The sequence below is a fragment of the Vipera berus genome (genome assembly GCF_964194415.1).
Source record: "Vipera berus genome assembly, chromosome: 4".
NCBI lineage: Eukaryota > Metazoa > Chordata > Lepidosauria > Squamata > Viperidae > Vipera > Vipera berus.
In genome coordinates this window covers 86,381,866-86,403,176 of record NC_138206.1, presented here as the reverse complement: position 1 = coordinate 86,403,176, position 21,311 = coordinate 86,381,866, and the positions used below count along the sequence as shown (strand labels likewise).

The following is a 21,311-nucleotide window of genomic DNA, read 5'->3' as shown; positions in this document are numbered from 1 at the left end:
TACCTAGTACTCCAGGGAGGCCTTTCCAATATGTCTCTCCATCCATAGGATCAATGATCACAATTGGAGGAAAATGGAAGTTCTAATCCAACCTCTGCATAGTGTCTCCATTTGGAAAGGCTATTCTAGTTTGACTGCTGTGAGACTAAATGCTTCTTTATATGTCACTGAACTGTAGCTTAACTTTTTAAAAAGTTTATATCTGAACACCACTTAACTGCCATCATTTCCTTAAAGCTTTATTATTGTTTGTCTTTCCCCATGAGTTCTGGGCCAAGAACATACACGAAGTACTAAAATCAGTGAATTTGATAAAGTATTGCTCTGTTTCCTTCCAGGGTTTTGAATTACAGGAACAGAAAAACATTAATCATGAAATAAATGATGCTGGCAACATAGCTTCTGTAATTATCAAATTTGTTGTTGCTGGTGCTTTACTAGCTTAAGACATGTTTATTAATTATTTTGTAACTCTACCTGCCAATTATATTTAACTGCTTGCTCTTATATGGTCTAGGTCAGGGGTAGGCAACCTCGGCTCTTTTATGACTCATGGACTTCAGGGAGTTGAAGTCCATGAGTCATAAAAGAGCCGAGGTTGCCTACTCCTGGTCTAGGTCTTTCAGCAAGATGAATGAAATGGCCTTATAGTTGTTAAGATTGATTCTTCAAATTCTTGGATAGGTACTTAAACCAAGGGTCTGCATCTAATATTAGTCCTAGAACACCCTACCCCACCCCCGCCAAAAATTATCAGCACAGAGTAACTGGATCTAACTATTATCTTTCTTTCCGAGACATGCTGCTGATAACAACATCCCTTCCTGGTAGGACATTACAATGCAGAAGATCAAATAACCCAATGTAACAATGCTCTTAGCATTGTTGCCAGTTCAGCCTGAGATGATCAGCCCAAAGTGTTTCAAAGAAATCCACTGAGATATGTTACATCCTACCAATGAAATATGAGTATTGAAATAGCAGTTTCATGACTAAATTGTCTGGAATGGAACCAAAGTTTTTTGGGACCAGTGGTGAAATACCGGTACATCATTTTGTAAGGAAACACAATGTTGCAAACCCACAGAGAAAATTCTGTGTTGGTACTATATATTTACAAACTGTTCAGATTATATGATAAATTGTATAACTTTTTAATGCAATTAGCAATCAGTTTTTCCTTGCTGTACATTAGATTTGGAGACAGGAGTCCTTGTAGTTTAAATGTTTGAAAGTTTGGAATAACCAAATTTAATATGTTCACAGTCAATAAAATTGAAGCAAAAAAGACTAAGCAAATTAACTAGTATCATAGAATAAGCTGCCACTTAATTTCTAAATTCACATATCATTAGAAAACCTGAAGGATCACATTAGAACTGATAATTAGGGAGAAAATCTATCTGGTTGCTGAGAATCCATACTGACTTCAAGGTACATTATCAATTATTACTAAATGCACTTACAGCATTGATGTAAAAGAGTTCTTCCAACTGGCTTTCATACAGATTTTTGCAGCTAAACAACTTTTCAGTCTGCAAGGCACACCACTCCAAAGGCTAAGATGTAATACAGTTGCCATTAAGCTTGGGGATGATGGCCTATAAATAGTTTCATAAAGCATCTAAGAATGCTGCCTTCATTTAAAATGCTCTAACTTGGATATAGACAGTCCTCGCTGTATGACCACAACTGAACCCAATTTTTTTGTTGCAGTCATTAAGTGGATCTGGCTTCCTCCATTGACTTGGGTTATCTGAAGCTACCTGGGAAGATTAAAAATAGTGATCACATGACTCTGGGACAGTCCAACTGTCATAAATATATGTCAGTTGCCAAGCGCCTAAATTTTGATCATGTGACTATGGGGATACTGCAGTGGTTGTAAGTGTGAAAACCCGTCATATGTCACTTGTTTCAGTGCTGTTGTAACTTTGAATAGTCACCAAACAAACTGTTGTAAGTCAGGAACTACCTGTAGCACACATCTAGAAGGCCAGTGGGAAACAGGCAAGTGTGTGATAATTTTATCTTGGTTTCCATGGCTCTTGGGAAATTAAAATGAATTTTGTACAATGTTTGTCCAGAATGTACCTAGATTTCCCAGAGATGTTGGAAAATACAGAAGGGATACTTTCCAGTAACAATGTTTAAAAAGATTGGCTACAGAAAGTTATGTGTAACTAAAAGTTCTCAACTTTATTTACAATAAAGCTGTTATGGTGCGGTCTAGGAATTTAGATTTAGGAAACAAAGCCTCTTCATTTAGTGACATTTAGAACTGGCATGAAACGCAATTACACTATTTCTTGTTATTTACTGAATGAGAGTTCATTAATAATTAAATAGAACAAAGTAAGGGGAAGGAAAATCACAAATATAACAAGTGTGCAAAGTACAGAAGATTTTGCTAGGCTATTTTAGACTATCATCCCCCTTCATTAAAATTTCTGAATTATTTCTCTTGGTAGCTTCTCAACTCTCAACTGAACTTTAATAAAACTTGATTTCTTTTCTTTTTCCTTTCTCTTGTATAGAATAATTCTGATTTTCTCTCCTACAAAAACTGATGCTTTCTTTAATATGTCACTGCTGTCATGTAGCTACTTAATCTAATAATATTTATAATAATCCCAATATTTTTCTCCCCCCTCTCTAGGCTAAGAGTATTTGCTGTTTACTTTGTATATTGCTTCATTCTTTTCCTTGTCTTTCTTCTGGACCTCTCCCACTTTCCAATTTTTTTTCTTTCTTGACTTGAATGGTTCAGGAATCCACATCCACTTTCAATTAATGGATGGGTCTGAATCCACTTTGTTGGCATTCAAAGAGACTGGCAGTTCCACTGGGCAGAAAAGCAAGAGAAACTCTTTTCTGCCATCCCTCCCCACTAAGCCGTCTCTTTTATCTGATTGGAATGATATATAACATTAGGCCACAGCCACCTAGCCATTTTATTTTTATTTGATTTTTTTGTCCCATCTTTCTTATTGTCTTTATAAATACCTCAAGGTGGCAAACACACCTAATACTCCTTCCTCCTCTTATTTTCCCCACAACAGTAACTTGGTGGGGTGAGGTGGGCTGAAAGAGACTACCTGTAACTAGTTCAAAGTCACCCAGCCGGTTTTTCATGCCCAAGATGGGACTTGAATGATTTCCTAGTTTCTAGGCCTCTGTAAGATTGTAAATCTAATTACAGTCCACTTTAAAATAACTCCTACTGAAATCAAATATACTAAGAAAATATTTTAGGAAAAAATCCAGGGCTGGCCAGACAAACAGTTCTGAATCTTGAAACAGGATGCTTCTCAATAAGGTATAAACAGTCTTTCTCTTTCACAATATTTCACAAGGAAGTCTAGATATTAACTGTCCCTATTTCTACCATAGAGCAGCACCAGCATGGCTGCCCAGCCTCCATCTTCCCTCTTGGTTATAGGATGTAGTCTAGTCTCATCCCTTAGTGAGGGGGTGTCCAACTCCCAACCCCCAACCCCCGGGCCATGGCCCCCTTCCAGGCTGTGACCATTTGGAAGTGGGCCCTGTGAGTGGCGCACATGCACGCACCAACCCACTGCTTGCACAACCCAGTTCCCCCCCCAGTCAGGCCTCCAAACCATAAAAGTTGGGGACTGCTGCCCTAGGTGAGCAACAAACCAGCTTTAAGTCATCATTAAGGCTGCAGAAATGAGTTTTCTTCCATTAGATTTACCATGCCCCATCACAGGTTCAATCTATGTAAAATCCCTATCGGTTTGTCACCCACTATATTGAAGGTGAATTTAGGTGACTTGTCACGAGTGTGACCAGCATGGCTCCTCTGTCATCATCTCTTCAGCCATTTTCTCCTTACTTTTGCTTCCAGATTTTCTTTGAAAATTGCTTTATCATATTTCCCTATTTTTGAAACAATATTTTCACCATGATTTCAACAAAGTAGAGGAGATAAAAGCAGACCTCCCCTATTTTATTTGGGGAAGAAAAGTGGTTGTTTGTACAATTCCATTTTACCAGTGTTCAGAAATGATATTGGTAGACTAAGGGCACCATCTATCTAGCTGTTCTACCTTTCCTTATTGCAGTCCCTAGAAAATAATGAGGAATGAGGAATTTTCCAATCCTTTAAAATTAAGGTGTATAGCTTCCCAGGATCTAGTCAGTTCCAGCAATCCTACCATATATATATATATATATATATATATATATATATATATATATATATATATATATATATATATATATATATATATATATATATATATATATATATATATATATATATATATATATATATATATATATATTACCTGATTGCAGAGTCATTGCCTGTTCCCCTTCCCTACTCTCTGTAACTATTTCTGTTTTGATGCCCTCCTATATGTTTCTTTCACACTATTTTAATTTGGAAAGATTGTTTGGGAGGAAAAGATATATTGATCTAGAGAACTGTGAAATCCGTCACACAATTTGTACCGTACTGTTCCATGTCATTTCTGCTAACAGCGAAGTGCAGGAGATAAGAGCAAAGGAGAAAGAGAGACGTAGAAAAACCTGTCAAGATAAACACCACTTGGCAGTGGCTTCAAATGAATGTAACGGAGGGGAAAAAGGTAGCAAAGGGAACAACAGATTTTATGTCAATATTGTTTTGTGGTCACTCAAGGAGACATGGGCAGCACTTCAATAGGAAAAGGCTCAGTGATGTCTTTTACTAATCTGCACGGTTCTCCTTTGGCTTCTGTACACACAGAACTTAAAAAAAACCTCTAAAAAGTGGTTAGAAGAATAACTATGTATGCCTTCAGGTAATATAGAAGCTATAATCTGGCTAAAGAGAAGTTTTAGATGATGTGTCATTGTTTTCTATCTCTAGCAACCATATATTGCCCAGGATGGCATTTTAGGTCTTCCAGTGTTGTACTCATCCCCAGCCTAACTGAATCCATCCAAGTTGCTGCTGCTCATCTCTTCTGTCCTTCCAGCATTACAGCCTTTTCCAAGGAGCTTAGGTTTTTTTTTTGTTCTAAGACAAAACCTTCGTATGGTTTTTTATTCAATTTTATTCCAAACCATTATTTTAGATTCAAACAGATTTTTCAAATAATGAATTTAGTAGAACTAATTGCCTGCTAGTTGGCCCAGAGAACGTGAAAGGAAGTGTCATTTTTTTTTCCTTTCTTCGGTAAGATTACAATTTTTTTCAACAGAGCGGTCAGAACAGAGTATTGTGTAAAAACAAGCTGAAAAAGGAAACGCAACCCGCATTTCAGATAAGATCAAGGATGTTAAGATGAACTATTACTAGTAGTTATCTGTTTGCTATCGCTGTGGTCTGTTCCCCAAATATCCTTTTGCGTATATACTGGGGTGGAATTAAAAGCGAGGAAACAGTACCGTCTTACGCACTCTTACGTGAGAGTAAGAGCAAGCGAACGCAGCAAACACCACTTGCAAAACCACTCTTTTCCACAACTCCGCACCTCCACCGAAAAGAAAGCTCGCGAGACTTGTATATAAGGCCTGGGTTGGGGACTGACATCTTCTTAGGCCATCAGTTGCAAAAGACCATTCAAGCAAAGATTGTTAATTGGTGACTTTTGCGGCTTGTCTTGGCCAACGGCAGCGCGAGTAAGTGAAGGGAGGCGGGTACTCCCAGCCTAGCCGGGGAGGCTCGTGGTGCCTGAAGTCAACTATTGCCCTGGGAGGGGTTTTTCTCCTGCACGGCATCCAGAAGGTAGTCTCTCGGTTAACGGCGACGTTCATTGCGAGCGAGGTTTCCGTTGCAACTGCGCACGCTGGAGTCCCGGTGCAGGAGCGGCGATTCTGCGGTCCAAGGTGAGCGTAGCTGTTTCTGCTACGGGCTGTGGTGGTGGTGTGTGTGTGTGTGTGGGGGGGTTGCTTTCACCTGAGGGAGCGATGCTGGCTATGGAGGCCTTGGAATGACTTGGCGGAGGTTGGAGAGAAGCTTGCAGGGCGTCTGCTCCGAATGACAGCATCGGGTGATGGTTGCAACCGGGGCGGGTAGCAAATATGAGGGACGGAGGGGAAAGGGGGGGTGCTATAGGCCGGGTGGTACTCCTGGCCGCTGCAGTCTCTTCGGGCTCGCCGGGAAAACGTCCGCGGATCGGCTTTGGAGTAAATGCAACAAATGTGGCAGTTCGGGTTCTTTTTTTTTCTTCTTTCACGCGTTCGGATAGATACTGGTAGGAAAGAGAAGACGCGGGAAGTAAGCAGTGGGAGGACGGTCGGAGGTTATGAGGGGGAGCTGCGTGTCTGCTTGCCAGTGAGGGCGCGCGGAAAACTCGCGTGCCGTGGGACTGCTGTTCTCCGGTTGCTGTGCTTCAGAGGAAGGGCGGACTGGCGCCGAGTCTGCTGTATGTCCGACTGTGCGACATGTGGGACTTCCCCTCCAAAAGGAGATTATTTTTGTGGCGCCACGTGAGTGGTTGTGTAGCCTGGGAAATGGCAGTCTTGCCTGTGGGATGTCACCCCCTTTCCACACAAGCAGGTTTAGGAGAGGGTGTTGCTGTGGATCTGTATAAAATCTGTGTGAAGTATGGAAAACCGAGGTGGAATTACGCTCGCGGGTGCAAAAAAGCGGCTATATTAAGTTCTTGGGTACGGAAAAATGTGAAGAAATAGGTGTGGTGGAGAGTCACTTTCTGTAAGTGCAAGAGCAAAACTTCAACTCGGTATAAGCAGTAAAACTATTTAATGAAAAATACTTGCGAATTATGTACACAGGATTTAGATTATTTTTGCTCTGCATTTTCACCTAAAAGTAGCTAAAAGGATTTATTTAAAACAATACTTAAGGTATCCATTACTTTGCTTGATTACACTGTCTGAAAATGTTAGTTGTCCTGATGTTTTTGCAGCTCTGTGACAAAGCTGCCTATTTATTTGTTGCATTTATATATTTTGTTTTTTCAGAGTTATCCTGGGCAATTAGCTCAAAGTTACCCAGTAAATTTTGTAGTTGCCCAGTCCTAATTGACCACACTGGCACTTTTTTATAATTATGTCTGTGTAATAGTTTCTAAAGGGACGTGGTGGCTCAGTGGGTTAGGATGCTGAGCTTGTTGATCAGAAGGTCGGCAGTTTGGCGGGTCGAATCCCGAGTGCTAACAGAGTGAGCGCCTGTTACTCGTCCCAGCTTCTGCCAACCTAGCAGTTTGAAAGCACGTAAAAATGCAAGTAGAAAAATAGGGACCACTACGGTGGGAAGGTAACAGCGTTCCGTGCGCCTTTGGCGTCTAGTCATGCTGGCCACATGACCACGGAGTCGTCCTCGGACAAACGCTGGCTCTTCGGCTTTGAAACGGAGATGAGCACCGGCCCCTAGAGTCGGAAACAACTAGCACGCATGTGCGGGGGAACCTTTACCTTACTAATAGTTTCTAGTGCCTATATTATATTAATTTTATTTGTAGGAGTATGTAACTTATTAAATTAGGCCATAACATTATTCAGGTATTATTTTAATAATAGTAACAAAGAGGTAGAGAGCAGCATAAACAATTTGAATGACAATATGATCATTGTCAGTATTCAAGGCCAGTATTCCTAGGCATATAGTGATGTCACAAAAATTTCAAAACTAGGTCAGTTGTATGATATTGTGAAGTGCACAATGTCACTTGTTCCTTTATTCCCCTTTATATATCATATATTTTTATTTATATACACACAGATACACTTTACGTACAGTGCATTCAGAAAGTATTCAGATCCCCTTCACTTTTTTCATGCTGCAGTCTGATTGTGTAGTTGAAATTCATTGTACTCTATAATAAGTGTAAATTAAATGTAAACAGAATTTTAGAAATGTCTGTACATTTATTAAAAAGAAAAAAACTGAAATATCACATTGGCATAAGTGTTTAGAACCCTCACTCAGTACTTTATTAAAGCACCTTTGGCAGCAATGACAGGTTCAAGTCTTTTTGGATATGATTTGACAAGCTTTGCACACCTGGATTGGGGGATTTTCTGCCATTCTTCCTTGCAAATTGTCTCAAGGTCAGTCAGGTTGGATGGTGACCGTCATGGACAGCAATTTTCAGATTCCTCCAGAGATGTTCAATAGGGTTCAAGTCAGGGCTCTGGATGGGCTCCTGTGTTGTTTTGGCTGTGTGTTTAGGATCGTTGTCATGTTGGAAAGTGAACCTTCGGCCCAGTCTGAAGTCCCAAGCACTGTGGAACAGGTTTTCATTGAGGATATCCCTGCACTTTGTTCCATTCAGCTTTCCCTCAACCCTGACCAGTCTCCCAGTTCCTATGCTGAAAAACAATCCCAGAGCATGATGCTGCTGTCCCCATGCTTCACTGTTGGGATGGTATTGGGCACATGATGAGCGGTGCCTGGTTTCCTTCAGACAGAAGGTTTAGAATTGAAGCCAAACAGTTCAATATTGGTTTCATCAGACCAGAAAATGTTGTTCCTCATAGACTGAGAGTCCTTCAGGTGCTTTTTTGCAAACTTCAAGTGGGCTTTCATGTATTTTTCACTGTGATTTTTATTTTTTTATTTTTTTATGTAAATTTTATTGGTTTTTAAAAGGGTGGGGAGGAAAATGAAGGGATAGGGTGTGGGATTGGGATAGCGGGAAAGTTGGGGGAGGGGTTGGGGTTACCCCAATTACATTCAATATTTAGCAAATAGCATATTGTCTGGGTTGATATATATCAATAGAAGTAGTAAGAACAATGATTGATAACAGTAATATATATAGCAAATTATAGTAAACAATGTTAAATTTTCAATCTATAATATTTTTCTTAGTAGAATAAGGTCAAGAATAAGTATCACATTCCTTTCTCTCTAATTCGTTTGTCTAGCCATTGATAAAATTTATTCCAGGTTCTATAGTAGACTAAATGCTCTTTTTCTTTAACCTCTAAAGTTAATTATCCATTTCTGCACAGTCTAATATTTTCTTAATTAGAATTTCTTCAGTTGGTAAACTCTCATTTTTCCAATATTGGGCATACATAATTCTCGCTGCTGTCTCTTTATCATAATTGGGATCTATCATTCCTAACAAAAACAATTCTGGTTTAAATTCTATTTGTTTTTTAACCATCTCCAACCATAAATGTATCTTAAGCCAGAACCTTTTAGCTTTAAAACACGTCCACCAGAGAGGATAAAAGGTACCTGATCTTTGGCTGCATTTCCCACAAACGTTTGAAGTATTTTTAAACATTTTCACTAGTCTCACTGGTGTCATGTGCCATCTATAAAACATTTAGTACAAATTTTCTTTATATGATACAGCTTTAGTTAATCTAATATTTCTATCCCATAACTTTTCCCATTCTTCAAGTTCTATAGTGAGACCAACATTTTTTGCCCAAATTATCATTGTTTCTTTAACTTGTTCTTCTTCCATCTTTAGATTAAGCAGAAATCTGTAAAGTTTTTTAATCAGCTTCTCATCTGTTTTTAACAATATACGATTGAGTTTTGTCTGTTCATTGTAGAGCCCTGTTGTTTTCAAGTCTTTTTCATATCTTGTTTGAATTTGTAAGTATGGCCACCATGCTAAATCAATACCTTGTTGATATAGGTCTTGCCTAGATTTCAATCTTCCTTCATTATCCAATAAGTCCTTATATGTTACAAGTTTATCATAATTAATTAAGTTTGGGTAAGCAAAAGTTTCCATTGTTGAAAGCCATTCAGGTATCTTAATATAAGTTTTTTCCTTTATTTTTTCCCATTCTAAGAGAAGTGCGTTTCTTACGGTATGGTTCTGAAAGTATCTTTAAGTGATGTATCCAGTCTGTATTGCAATAGAGTAAAATCCCTTCTGGAATCAGCCATCTAAAATTCACTCCTTTTTCAACAAGTTTCTTAGTTTAAAATTGGTAGTCTCTTCGAGCGTCTCTTATCCTTCTAGGAATTTGCTTAAGAACCACAATTTCTTTTTCTTTGTATTTCAACAGCTTATCTCTTACTTTTCTCAGGATTTCATCTCTTGTGGCTCTTTTTAAAAATCTGACGTGGACTTCCCTGGGCACCTTATTTCTTCTGGCATAGTTTGAGCTGACACGATAGACCTGATTGACCTCTCCTTCTATTTGTGACTTCCCGAGCCTAGAACGTCTGCCAGCAACTCTGTCATCAATTCTAAGAGATCCTTTTCCTTGTCTTCTTGTATGTTTTGGAATCTTAAGAAATACGACGTCCGCTCCATTTCTATGGTCATCAAAGAATCTTCCAGTTCTCCATTTATTTGGATGAGTTTTTGGTTTTCATCTTTCAGGTCCGTTGACTTATGTTCCATTTTTTGAATTCTTTGCTCGTTTTCTGCAATCATATTTTTAAAGTCTGCCAATTGAGAATCTATGTTGTTAATTTTTTGGTTCATTTTGTCTAGGTCACTTTTCAACTCTTCATGGTTTTTAGTTGCTGTGGCAGACTGGGCAGCGTTGGCATCCAAAATTGCTTGTAAGATAGCTTGAGTATCCTTCTGTTGGGTATCGGTCTTCTCCTGTTGTAACATTGTGGTTATTGATTTCTGGTAGACTGGGCTTGCAGAAGTTGAGGCAGGAGCAAGAAGAGCCTTTTTTTCCAAGTTTGGATAAATTAGAAATACTCATCTTTTCCTTCAGATCATGTGGTATCTCTGCCCAATGGTTTTGTAATCCAGGGAGCTCCTAATAGTTAGGAGAGATGAACCATCAAAACTAGTAGAGGTAGTAAAAAGTAAAGGGAACCAAAAAAAAAATCCCAAAAAGGTAGCAGATGAGCAAAAAGGAAAAAAGAAAAGAAAAGAAAAAAAAGAAAAAAAGAGCAAAAATAAAAATAGTGATAATAATAAAAAATGAGAATAGAGGAAGCCAAAAAAGAAGTATGTTGAAAAATAGTGGAGCAAAAAGAGGAGATGCCCCAAAAATAAAAATAAGGAAAGAAAAAAAAGGCCCACGAAAGGCTAATGATAAAAAGAGGTAAGAATAAAAAAAACAAAAATTTTCAGTTAAAAATATAGTAAAAGTAAGTGATATAAATTGATCAAATGCAATAAAAATAGGTAGAAGTGTCCAAGTTATAATCCAAAATGTTATATTCAGAGGCAGGTAGTAGCAATTCCAAATCTCTGTGTACTTATAGTCCAAGAGAATCAAATCGCTTCAAGGACAGACTTGTTTAAACAGTAATCTTCAAAACCAGCAGGCCAAAAAGACCAAAGGGAGTCCTTTTTTCTTTCTTTCAAAAACAAAGATGCCAAAGACCTTCAGGACAATGTCTGGGCAAACAGCCAAATTCCAGTGTAAGATAAAATTGTTCAGGGAGGGTGGGTGAAATGTCCGAGTTTCACCACTAGATGGGATTATCTATCCAGTCCCACCCTTTGCAGGGAAAATGAAGAAGAAGGAGCAAGGAGCAGCATTCAGTCCATTTGGACCCACGAGCTGGTAGAATTCGGACCCAGGGAGGACAGAGACCTTCTTTCCCTGAGTCTGTTTTTAGCTGATGTCACCGGAAACTCGCCACTGTGATTTTTCCAAAAAAGCCTACCCATGGAATTCTGTGTCCTCCCTTTCTACCCTTGGTATATGGAAGACTTTAAAGCACAACTGATTTCTCATCCACTGAAATAAAATGAAAGCTAGGGGTTTTTATCCTTTCCCTCTCAGCTTTCTGAACCTGCTGTGTGTCTGCTATAAGCACAACATAAACCATTTGTAATCAGAGAAACCAGGCTGGATGCTGGGAAATGAAAGTTCATGGCCCTTCTCAGTCTTTTGAATTGGTTTAAAAGATTTTGATTGGCTGAATGAAGACTCCTCTTCCATATGTAGGAAGTCAGCACCCACCCACCTTCCTAGAGAAGGAAATATTTTGGGGGATATTAAAAGGGCAGAATATTATATTTTCCCAAAGAAATAATAGAAAATCTTAGGCAGAAACACCCCACCTCCCAAATCTCTCTATCCAAAGCAGAAACCGGCTTTTAGAAATGCAGATTTGGTGATTCATTCAGGAAGACTGGGTCCAGGAACCTTGGAGCTGATGGAATTAGAAAGACAAAGACCCCTAAAATCTGCATCCCCCACCCAAAATCTAAAGATATGGCCTTTAGGACCCAACACCATTAGAATACAAAAAGGGCACACTGAAGCTCAGGTCAAAGTTCATTGTACAGGAACAGAAACAACCTCAAACAGGAACAAATCCAAACACAACCCACCCCCCCAAAGGTATTAAAAACCCACCCACTCTCAGCTCCATTTTGTCAGCCACTCCAGAAACATGCTGCTGTCGCTGAAATTTTTGGCAACTAAATAAACTGAACCTTCTTTCCTAAGCAATCTCCATTTTGTTTATTCCCGGCTTGGACTCGACCCTGATGAAGACTTTTCTTTCAACACATATCAGCATATGGCAATCTGATTTCATGAAAGGTAGAAATGAAAGTGAGAGCTTGCAAAGCTGGTGGAAAGGCTTAAACTGATTGGATCACACCTATAGAAGGACTGTCCTCTGGGAAGGAATGGAAGCCACCTGAGTATTTCAAGGATTCTTCAAATGAATCATTTACCGTATATACTTGAGTATAAGCCGACTCGAGTATAAGCCGAGACCCCCAATTTCACCCCCAAAAACTGGGAAAAGTTGTTGACTCGAGTATAAGCCGATCCGCCGTTCTGCAAGCCTCCGCCGCCGGCGGAGGCTGGATCCGCGCTCTGCAAGCCTCCGCCGCCAGCAGAGGCTCGATCCGCCATTTTGCAAGCCTGAATACACAGGAATACCCTGTGTGGCCGCGGCTCTCGGGGAAGCCCTGGCTGTCCGCTTCCTCGCTCCACGCTGCCATTTGGGGCCCGCGCGTTCCCCGGGCAAATCGCGGCGCCCAGCAGGCGAGGAAACACGCCCGCTCCAGTCGCCCCCCCTTCCCTCAGGAGACGCGAAGCAAGTGACCGCCCGGAGCTTACCGAGGACTTGCGCGCGGCCGAGGCTTCGGTGCTTCCAGGATCGCGCGCACCTCTCCCAAGCCGTCGCCGTCCGGAGACCTGCCGAAGTTTGGGGAGGTTTGGGGAGGTGCGCGCGCACTTCCCCAAACCTCCCCAAACGTCGGCAGGTCTCCGGACCTCCGCGCCCTGCCTGCCTGCTTCTTTCCGCTGCGGAAAGAAGCAGCCTGCCTGCTTCTTTCCGCTGCGGAAAGAAGCAGGCAGGCTGCTTCGTTCCGCTGCGGAAAGCAGGCAGGCTGCTTCGTTCCGCTGCGGAAAGAAGCAGGCAGGCTGCTTCGTTCCGCTGCGGAAAGAAGCAGGCAGGCTGCTTCGTTCCGCTGCGGAAAGAAGCAGGCAGGCTGCTTCGTTCCGCAGCGGAAAGAAGCAGGCAGGCTGCTTCGTTCCGCTGCGGAAAGAAGCAGGCAGGCTGCTTTGTTCCGCTGCGGCAGCGGAAAGAAGCAGGCAGGCTGCTTCGTTCCGCAGCGGAAAGAAGCAGGCAGGCTGCTTCGTTCCGCAGCGGAAAGAAGCAGGCAGGCCTCTGTCGCCGGCGGCTGGATCCGCGCTCCGCAAGCCTCTGCCGCCGGCTGGATCCGCGCCCTGCCGCCGGCAGAGGCTTGCGGAGCGCGGATCCAGTGGGGGGGAAAAAGCCCTTTAGCAGGATTTGCCTGCATGCCGGCGGAGGCTGGATCCGTGCTCCACAAGCCTCTGCCGCTGGCTGGATCCGCGCCCTGCCGCTGCGGAGCGCGGATCCAGCCTCCGCCGGTGGCGGAGGTCTAGGGGTAGTGGGGGGGGGGCGCGGACATAGATGGGCTCAAGTGGAAGCCAAGCAGCCCTCCCGAATCTGGGCTTCTGGACGGAGCAGCCGGTGGTGCGTTTCAAAAAGCCAGATAAGGCAGACAGGGAGATGAAGAGTTCAACCGAGTTTCCTCTTTTGTTCAGGCTCCCCGATCAGACAAAGAACTAGCCAGCGGCAGGTTTCTCCCCTTTTCCCTCCCATCTCTCTTCCCCCAACCCTTGGGTCCCACAGCAACTCACGAACTCCAGCCGCCCCTTCTCCTTCGAAAGGTCTAGATCCCGAGATAAGATATATACAGAAATATACATAAAGAGAGATGGACGCAGGCTGTTGGTTTCTCGCCTCATCCCATGCACGCACGAGGGGGAGAAACAACGCTCTGGGCGGCAGAGTCTTGGAGAAGGAAAAATCGGCCGCAGCCTCGGGGTAGGCTTCTCCGGGGGCGGCGCCGCGATTCTGCAGGGGCCAGGTAGGGAAAACTCGCCGGGGAAAACGGGTTGCAGCGCCCGGCGAGTTTAAAAGCAGCGGGTGCAGATGCCTGAACAAAAGAGGAAACTCGGTTGAACTCTTCATCTCCCTGTCTGCCTTATCTGGTCTTTCAAGAGGAGGGTATTCCTTTCACTTCTTGAACTTTCCCAAAGACTTGCAAACTTTTCCAACCATTACTTCCAAGGATCTTTGATGGGGAGAGAAAGCACGGGTGAGCGATGGGGAGAGAAAGCACGGGTGAGCGATGGGGAGAGAAAGCACGGGTGAGCGATGGGGAGAGAAAGCACGGGTGAGCGATGGGGAGAGAAAGCACGGGTGAGCGACTCCGCTCCCTCCCCTCACCTCCGGGCCGGGCTTCTCGCCGGCGGGCTGGCTGGCTGGTGCTGGTCCCCGGGCGAGGAAGCGAGCAAGCGGGCGAGCGGCAGCGGCATTTTCGGGGCGGCACAGGTGAGCGATGGGGAGAGAATGCACGGGTGAGCGATGGGGAGAGAAAGCACGGGTGAGCGATGGGGAGAGAAAGCACGGGTGACCGATGGGGAGAGAAAGCACGGGTGACCGATGGGGAGAGAAAGCACGGGTGAGCGACTCCGCTCCCTCCCCTCACCTCCGGGCCGGGCTTCTCGCCGGCGGGCTGGCTGGCTGGTGCTGGTCCCCGGGCGAGGAAGCGAGCAAGCGGGCGAGCGGCAGCGGCATTTTCGGGGTGGCACGGGTGAGCGATGGGGAGAGAAAGCACGGGTGAGCGATGGGGGGGAAAGCACGGGTGAGCGATGGGGAGAGAAAGCACGGGTGAGCGATGGGGAGAGAAAGCACGGGTGAGCGATGGGGAGAGAAAGCACGGGTGAGCGATGGGGAGAGAAAGCACGGGTGAGCGATGGGGGGGGAAAGCACGGGTGAGCGATGGGGGGGGAAAGCACGGGTGAGCGATGGGGGGGGAAAGCACGGGTGAGCGATGGGGGGGGAAAAACGGCAGCGGCATTTTCGAGGCGGCACGGGTGAGCGATGGGGGTGGAAAGCGACAGCGGCATTTTCGGGGGCAGCGGGTGAGCGATGGGTGGGAAAGCGGCAGCGGCATTTTCGGGAGCAGCGAGTGAGCGATGGGGGGGGAAAAGCGGCAGCGGCATTTTCGGGGGCAGCGGGTGAGCGATGGGGGGGGAAAGCGGCAGCGGCATTTTCGGGGGCAGCGGGTGAGCGATGGGGGGGAAAAGCGGCAGCGGCATTTTCGGGGGCAGCGGGTGAGCGATGGGGGGGGGAAAAGCGGCAGCGGCATTTTCGGGGGCAGCGGGTGAGCGATGGGGGAAAGCGGCAGCGGCGGTTGTTGGGGGCGCAGCTGTTCTGAACCAGCCCTCTTCTCGCAACCCCTATTCAAAAGGAAGAGACTGGAAAGCGTCCAAGGCTAAAAGGCTTCTGCCAAGATTTAATTACGCAGTTAACAAAAACACTAGAGCTTGTCTTCTCAAGCGGAAAAGTTGCTTTCAGCAACCAGCCCCTCCCCAAACACTCCTTTTATAGAGAGCTCAGGGCGTGGTCTCCCTGTGCCTCCTCCCGAGGAGTCCTGCAGCCTTTCTTTGTTTGTTCCTGCTTGACTGCCTCCTGCGTCGGGCGTCCTTGAACAGGGCCAGCTGTGGGTCATCTTCCTCCGCACTCTCGGGCTCACGCAGCTGAGAAGAGGTCCCCGGCTGAGGACTCTGCAAAGCCTCCAAACCATCATCAGCCGGTTCGTTTCCCTCCTCCAAACCATCATCAGCCGGTTCGTTTCCCTCCTCCCCCTCAGAGTCATCCGATACATCAGAGCCGGCTGTCGGACCCACAGGCTGGCCCTGAGTCACAACACTATCCCGCACCGCAGGGCCCTTCCCCCGGGTCTGCCGATCCGGATGCGGTCGGGATGGAAACTGTTCGTGAAAAGCAGTCACCAATGCAGGGGCATGAACGGCGGTCGCGTCTTCCCATGTGAAGTCCTCCGGCCCGTACCCTTTCCACTCGATCAGGTACTGGAAGCGACCTTTCAGCCAGCGGGAATCCCTGATGCTGGCGACCTCGTACTCGGGGGTGCTGCCTCCATCACGAGTTCCTGATGGTGGAGGTTCCGCCTGGCGAAGTGGACAGGCCGGTTGTTCGGGGACCAGCAAGGACCGATGGAAGACGGGGTGCACGCGCAGGGAACGTGGCAGAGTTAAACGATAGGCGACCGGGTTGATGACGGCCTCGACTGGGAACGGTCCAAGGTAACGGTGGTCCAGCTTCCTCACCGGCCGAGCGGATGGCAGGTTCCTGGTGGACAGCCAGACCCGATCCCCCACCGATAGTGGAGGCGTATCCCTTCTCGACCGATCGGCGAACCTCTTGTAGTCGGCCTTGGCCTTCTCCAGCTGCCGTCGCACCAACCGATGGATTGCCTGTAACTCCGCCATGAATTCGTTCGCTGCCGGCTCCGGTGAGTCCACGGGAGAAAGGGGGAAAAACCGGGGGTGATAACCCACGTTGGCCAAGAACGGTGTCATCTGCGTGGAGGTGTGCTGCGAGTTGTTAAAGGCAAACTCGGCTATGGCCAAATAGTCCACCCAATTGTCCTGCTGCAGGTTAACGTAGCAGCGCAGATACTGCTCTAAGATGCCGATGACCTTCTCGGTACCCCCGTCGGTCTGAGGATGATGCGCGGACGAGAGGCAAACCTTAATGTCCAACGCCCGCATCAACTCCTGCCAGAAGCGGGCTGTAAACTGGGCCCCCCTATCGGAGACGACTCTATCGGGAAGGCCGTGCAGCCGGAACACCTGTTGGATGAACATGCGACTAGTGGCGCGAGCTGACGGTAAGCCGCGACAGGGGATGAAGTGCGCCATCTTGGTCAACATGTCCACCACCACAAACACTGTCGTGAAGCCGGAGGATGGGGGTAGATCCGTCAGAAAGTCCATGGACACAGCCCCCCAGGGTCTCTTGGGCGTTGGCAAAGGCTGCAGTAAACCAGGCGGGGCCCCTGTCGCTGACTTGGCCTGCCTGCATGGGACGCAGGAGGTGACATAAGACTGGACATCGTGTCGGACTCGGGGCCACCAGAAGGTACGGGAGACCAGGTTCAGAGTCTTGAACAGGCCAAAATGCCCCGCAGCCGGGTTATCATGACATTGGCTGAGGACGAGTCCCCTGAGTGGCCCTCCTGGAACATAGAGCCGGTCACGATAATACAGGAGTCCATCCGTGACCGACCAAGGCGAATCTGGCCCCACCTCTTCCTTCCGCTGAGCCACCCACGCCTCCTGCTGCTGCGCCTCCCGGATCCGAGCCCGTATATCCACCGGCTCCCGCACCGCAGCAAAAGACTCGACGGGGATCACTGTCCTGGGCGGAAGCTTGTCTTCCACTCGGGTGTACTCGGGCTTCCTGGACAGAGCATCCGCTCTCTGGTTGTGCCCGCTTGGTATGTACCGCACCCGGAAGTCAAACCTCGCAAAGAAGAGGGACCACCGGATCTGGCTGTTCTGAACCAGCCCTCTTCTCGTAACCCCTAATTAAAAGAAGAGTCTGGAAAGCGTCCAAGGCTAAAAGGCTTCTGCCAAGATTTAATTACGTAGTTAACAAAAACACAAGAGCTTGTCTTCTCAAGCGGAAAAGTTGCTTTCAGCAACCAGCCCCTCCCCAAACACTTCTTTTATAGAGAGCTCAGGGCGTGGTCTCCCTGTGCCTCCTCCCGAGGAGTCCCATAGTCTTTCTTTGTTTGTCCCTGCTCGTCTGCCTCCTGCGTCGGGCGTCCTTGAACAGGGCCAGCTGTGGGTCATCATCCTCCGCACTCTCGGGCTCACACAGCTGAGAAGAGGTCCCCGGCTGAGGACTCTGCAAAGCCTCCAAATCATCATCATCAGCCGGTTCGTTTCCCTCCTCCCCCACATCTGAGTCCTCCGATACATCGGAGCCGGCTGTCGGACCCACAGGCTGGCCCTGAGTCACAACACTGGCGTTGGTTCAAATTCCGAGCGGTCTGCAAGCTTTCCAGATTCTTGTGGTCCGTCCGGACCTCGATCTGATGCCGCGCCCCCTCCAGATGATGCCTCCAAGCCTCGAACGCCGCCTTGATGGCCAGCAGCTCCTTCTCCCAGATGGTATAGTTGCGCTCCGAGGGGTTCAATTTCCGAGAGTGATACGCGCAAGGGAAAAGGGTACCGTTGGGCGTCGCTGCCTGGAGTAACACGGCCCCAATGGCAATGTCGGAGGCGTCCGCCTCCACGACAAACGGCCGTTGCGGGTCAGGATGCTTCAAGATGGGCTCCTTCATGAAGGCGTCCTTCAAAGCTTGGAACGCCTGTTGTTCGGGGGCGTTCCACTGGAACCGAGTCTTCTTCTGCAGGAGCCGGGTGAGGGGGGCTGTCAAGGCAGCAAAGCCAGGGATGAATGTCCGATAGTAGTTGGCAAATCCAAGAAGTCGCTGAACATCCTTCACGCGACGCGGGGGTTGCCAACTCTGCAACGACTCAACTTTACTCGGTTCCATGGCGATGCCCTCAGGAGAAATGCGGTGGCCCAAGAAATCAATGGTCACCTGGTAGAACTGGCACTTCTCCAACTTGGCAAACAGCCGATGTTTCCGGAGGCGCTGCAGGACCTGACGGAGATGCTGATGATGCGCTTCACGCGACGGGGAGTAAATCAGGATGTCGTCCAGGTAAATCACAACAAACTGGTCCAACAGATCCCGAAAGATGTCGTTCATAAAATGCTGAAACACAGCGGGGGCGTTGGTCAGGCCAAACGGCATCACCGTGTACTCGAAATGTCCATAGCGAGTACCAAACGCCGTCTTCCACTCATCACCCGGCCGAACCCTGACGAGGTTGTAAGCTCCACGCAGGTCCAGTTTCGTGAAGATCTTAGCCTCCCGGAGTCGGTCCAAGAGCTCGGGGATGAGGGGCAGCGGGTAGCGGTTACGCACCGTGATGGCATTGAGTTTCCGGTAGTCACAGCAAAGTCGTAACTCGCCCGACTTCTTTTTGACGAAGAGCACGGGCGCAGACACTGGCGAGGACGAGGGCCGGATGAAACCACGAGCCAAGTTCTTTGTCAGGAAGTCCCGCAATGCAGCCAACTCGGGCTCCGACATGGAGTACAAACGCCCCACTGGGAGAGGCGCATCAGGGACTAGGTCAATGGAGCAGTCGTAGGGCCTGTGCGGGGGTAATTGGTCCGCCTCTGACTCACTGAACACGTCAGCAAAGTCGGACAGTTCGGGAGGCAAGGAAACCCCTGGGGAACCCTCCACCTGGCCGGCACAGATATGGCGGGTGTGGTCCACGCACTGCAAACTTGGGAAGGTGACCAAGTTCTGAGACCAATAGATCTGTGGATCATGCGCCCGGAGCCACGCCAGTCCCAAGACCACGGGGAAGTGCAGATCCGAAGTGACGTAGAACTGAATGGCCTCCACATGGGTACTGATGGCCATACACACGGGTTGCGTGGCGGCCGTAATAGGCCCGGACAGGAGCACTCGACCATCGATGGTCTCCACAAGCATGGGCGGATCCACTGGACACTGGGGAACAGCCCATTTGGCCACAAAGGCCGAATCCATAAAGTTAGTGGTAGCCCCAGAGTCAATTAAGGCATGGACCGGAATCCCCTCTGGCTTGCCAGGAAGGATCAGTCGTGCCTCCAAAATCAAATGCCGTGGAGGTTCACAGGCACCGTCGGAACGGCGTCGCTCGGCGTGGCCGTTGTGGTTCGCCCGATCTATCACACCGTCTAGATCGGGCTCGGGCCGTTTCCCGACAGCAAAGCAGGGGACTTTCTCAGGGCCGGCTTGGTCACTGACGCCCGCTGACGCTTCTTCGGGCAAGAAGCAGCCAAATGTCCAGGGTCCCCACAGTAAAAACACAACCCCTCCGATCGTCGTCTGTCCATTTCCGTCACCGATAGACGGGACCTGGCGGCACCCAGCTCCATTGGCTCCTCCCTCTGGACTGGGGGCTCACGCACAACAGGGGCGGCAGGGGTCTGTGGGGTGGCACGGCGACTCTTACGCTGCTGCAGCCGGGCATCGATCCGCAGACAAAGATGGATCAGCCCATTCAGGTCTGAGGGAATGTCCACGCGGGCCAGCTCATCCAACATCTCCTCTGACAAGCCATCCTGAAAGGCATCCACGAGCGCAGCCTCATTCCAGGCGGAATCCTGGCTAAGCAGCCGGAAATCGCTGATATAGGCCTGTAGAGGGCGCTGACCCTGCCTCAAAGCTTTCAGGCGTCGGGTGGCAGTCTGCGCCTTAATCGGGTCCTCGTACATGAGGCGCATATGGTCACAAAACCCCCCAAAGTTATCCAACAAAGGGCTAGGCTGTGCCAACAGAGGCGTGCCCCAACGAGCTGCATCTCCCGACAGAAGGCTCAACACGAATCCCACCTTATCTCGGTCAGTGGGGAAATCAGCTGCTCTCACGCTGATATAAAGCTGGCATTGTCCCAGGAAGGCAGGAAACAGTTCTGGTTTACCAGCAAATTTATCCGGCATAGCTATCTGACATTTCCTCCTGGGTGGGGGGGCAGCATGTACCTGAGCCTGCAGTTGTGCCACCTGAGTGGCCAGCAAGGTGAGTTGCTGGTTGAGCTGGGCATTCTCGGCAAGAAGCTGCTCCATCGAAGTAATAAGGGGTGGGTGGCTGAAAGCAAACTGTTCTGAACCAGCCCTCTTCTCGCAACCCCTATTCAAAAGGAAGAGACTGGAAAGCGTCCAAGGCTAAAAGGCTTCTGCCAAGATTTAATTACGCAGTTAACAAAAACACTAGAGCTTGTCTTCTCAAGCGGAAAAGTTGCTTTCAGCAACCAGCCCCTCCCCAAACACTCCTTTTATAGAGAGCTCAGGGCGTGGTCTCCCTGTGCCTCCTCCCGAGGAGTCCTGCAGCCTTTCTTTGTTTGTTCCTGCTTGACTGCCTCCTGCGTCGGGCGTCCTTGAACAGGGCCAGCTGTGGGTCATCTTCCTCCGCACTCTCGGGCTCACGCAGCTGAGAAGAGGTCCCCGGCTGAGGACTCTGCAAAGCCTCCAAACCATCATCAGCCGGTTCGTTTCCCTCCTCCAA

General features: G+C 47.6%; 1 protein-coding gene across 5 annotated transcripts in view; it reads left to right on the top strand.

The window, feature by feature from the left end:
• The first annotated feature begins 5,618 nt into the window (after nt 1-5,618).
• MGAT4A (alpha-1,3-mannosyl-glycoprotein 4-beta-N-acetylglucosaminyltransferase A) overlaps nt 5,619-21,311 on the top strand; it is a 95,611-nt gene continuing 79,918 nt past the window's right edge. For 2 of the 5 annotated variants that reach the window (XM_081327635.1, XM_081327639.1), the window contains exons 1-2: nt 5,666-5,838; nt 9,976-10,459. The gene's annotated coding sequence lies outside the window, so the exon portion shown is untranslated. Of the gene's footprint in view, nt 5,839-9,975; nt 10,460-21,311 lie in introns of all 5 variants that reach the window. The other 3 variants (XM_081327636.1, XM_081327637.1, XM_081327638.1) reach the window with 3 other exon arrangements.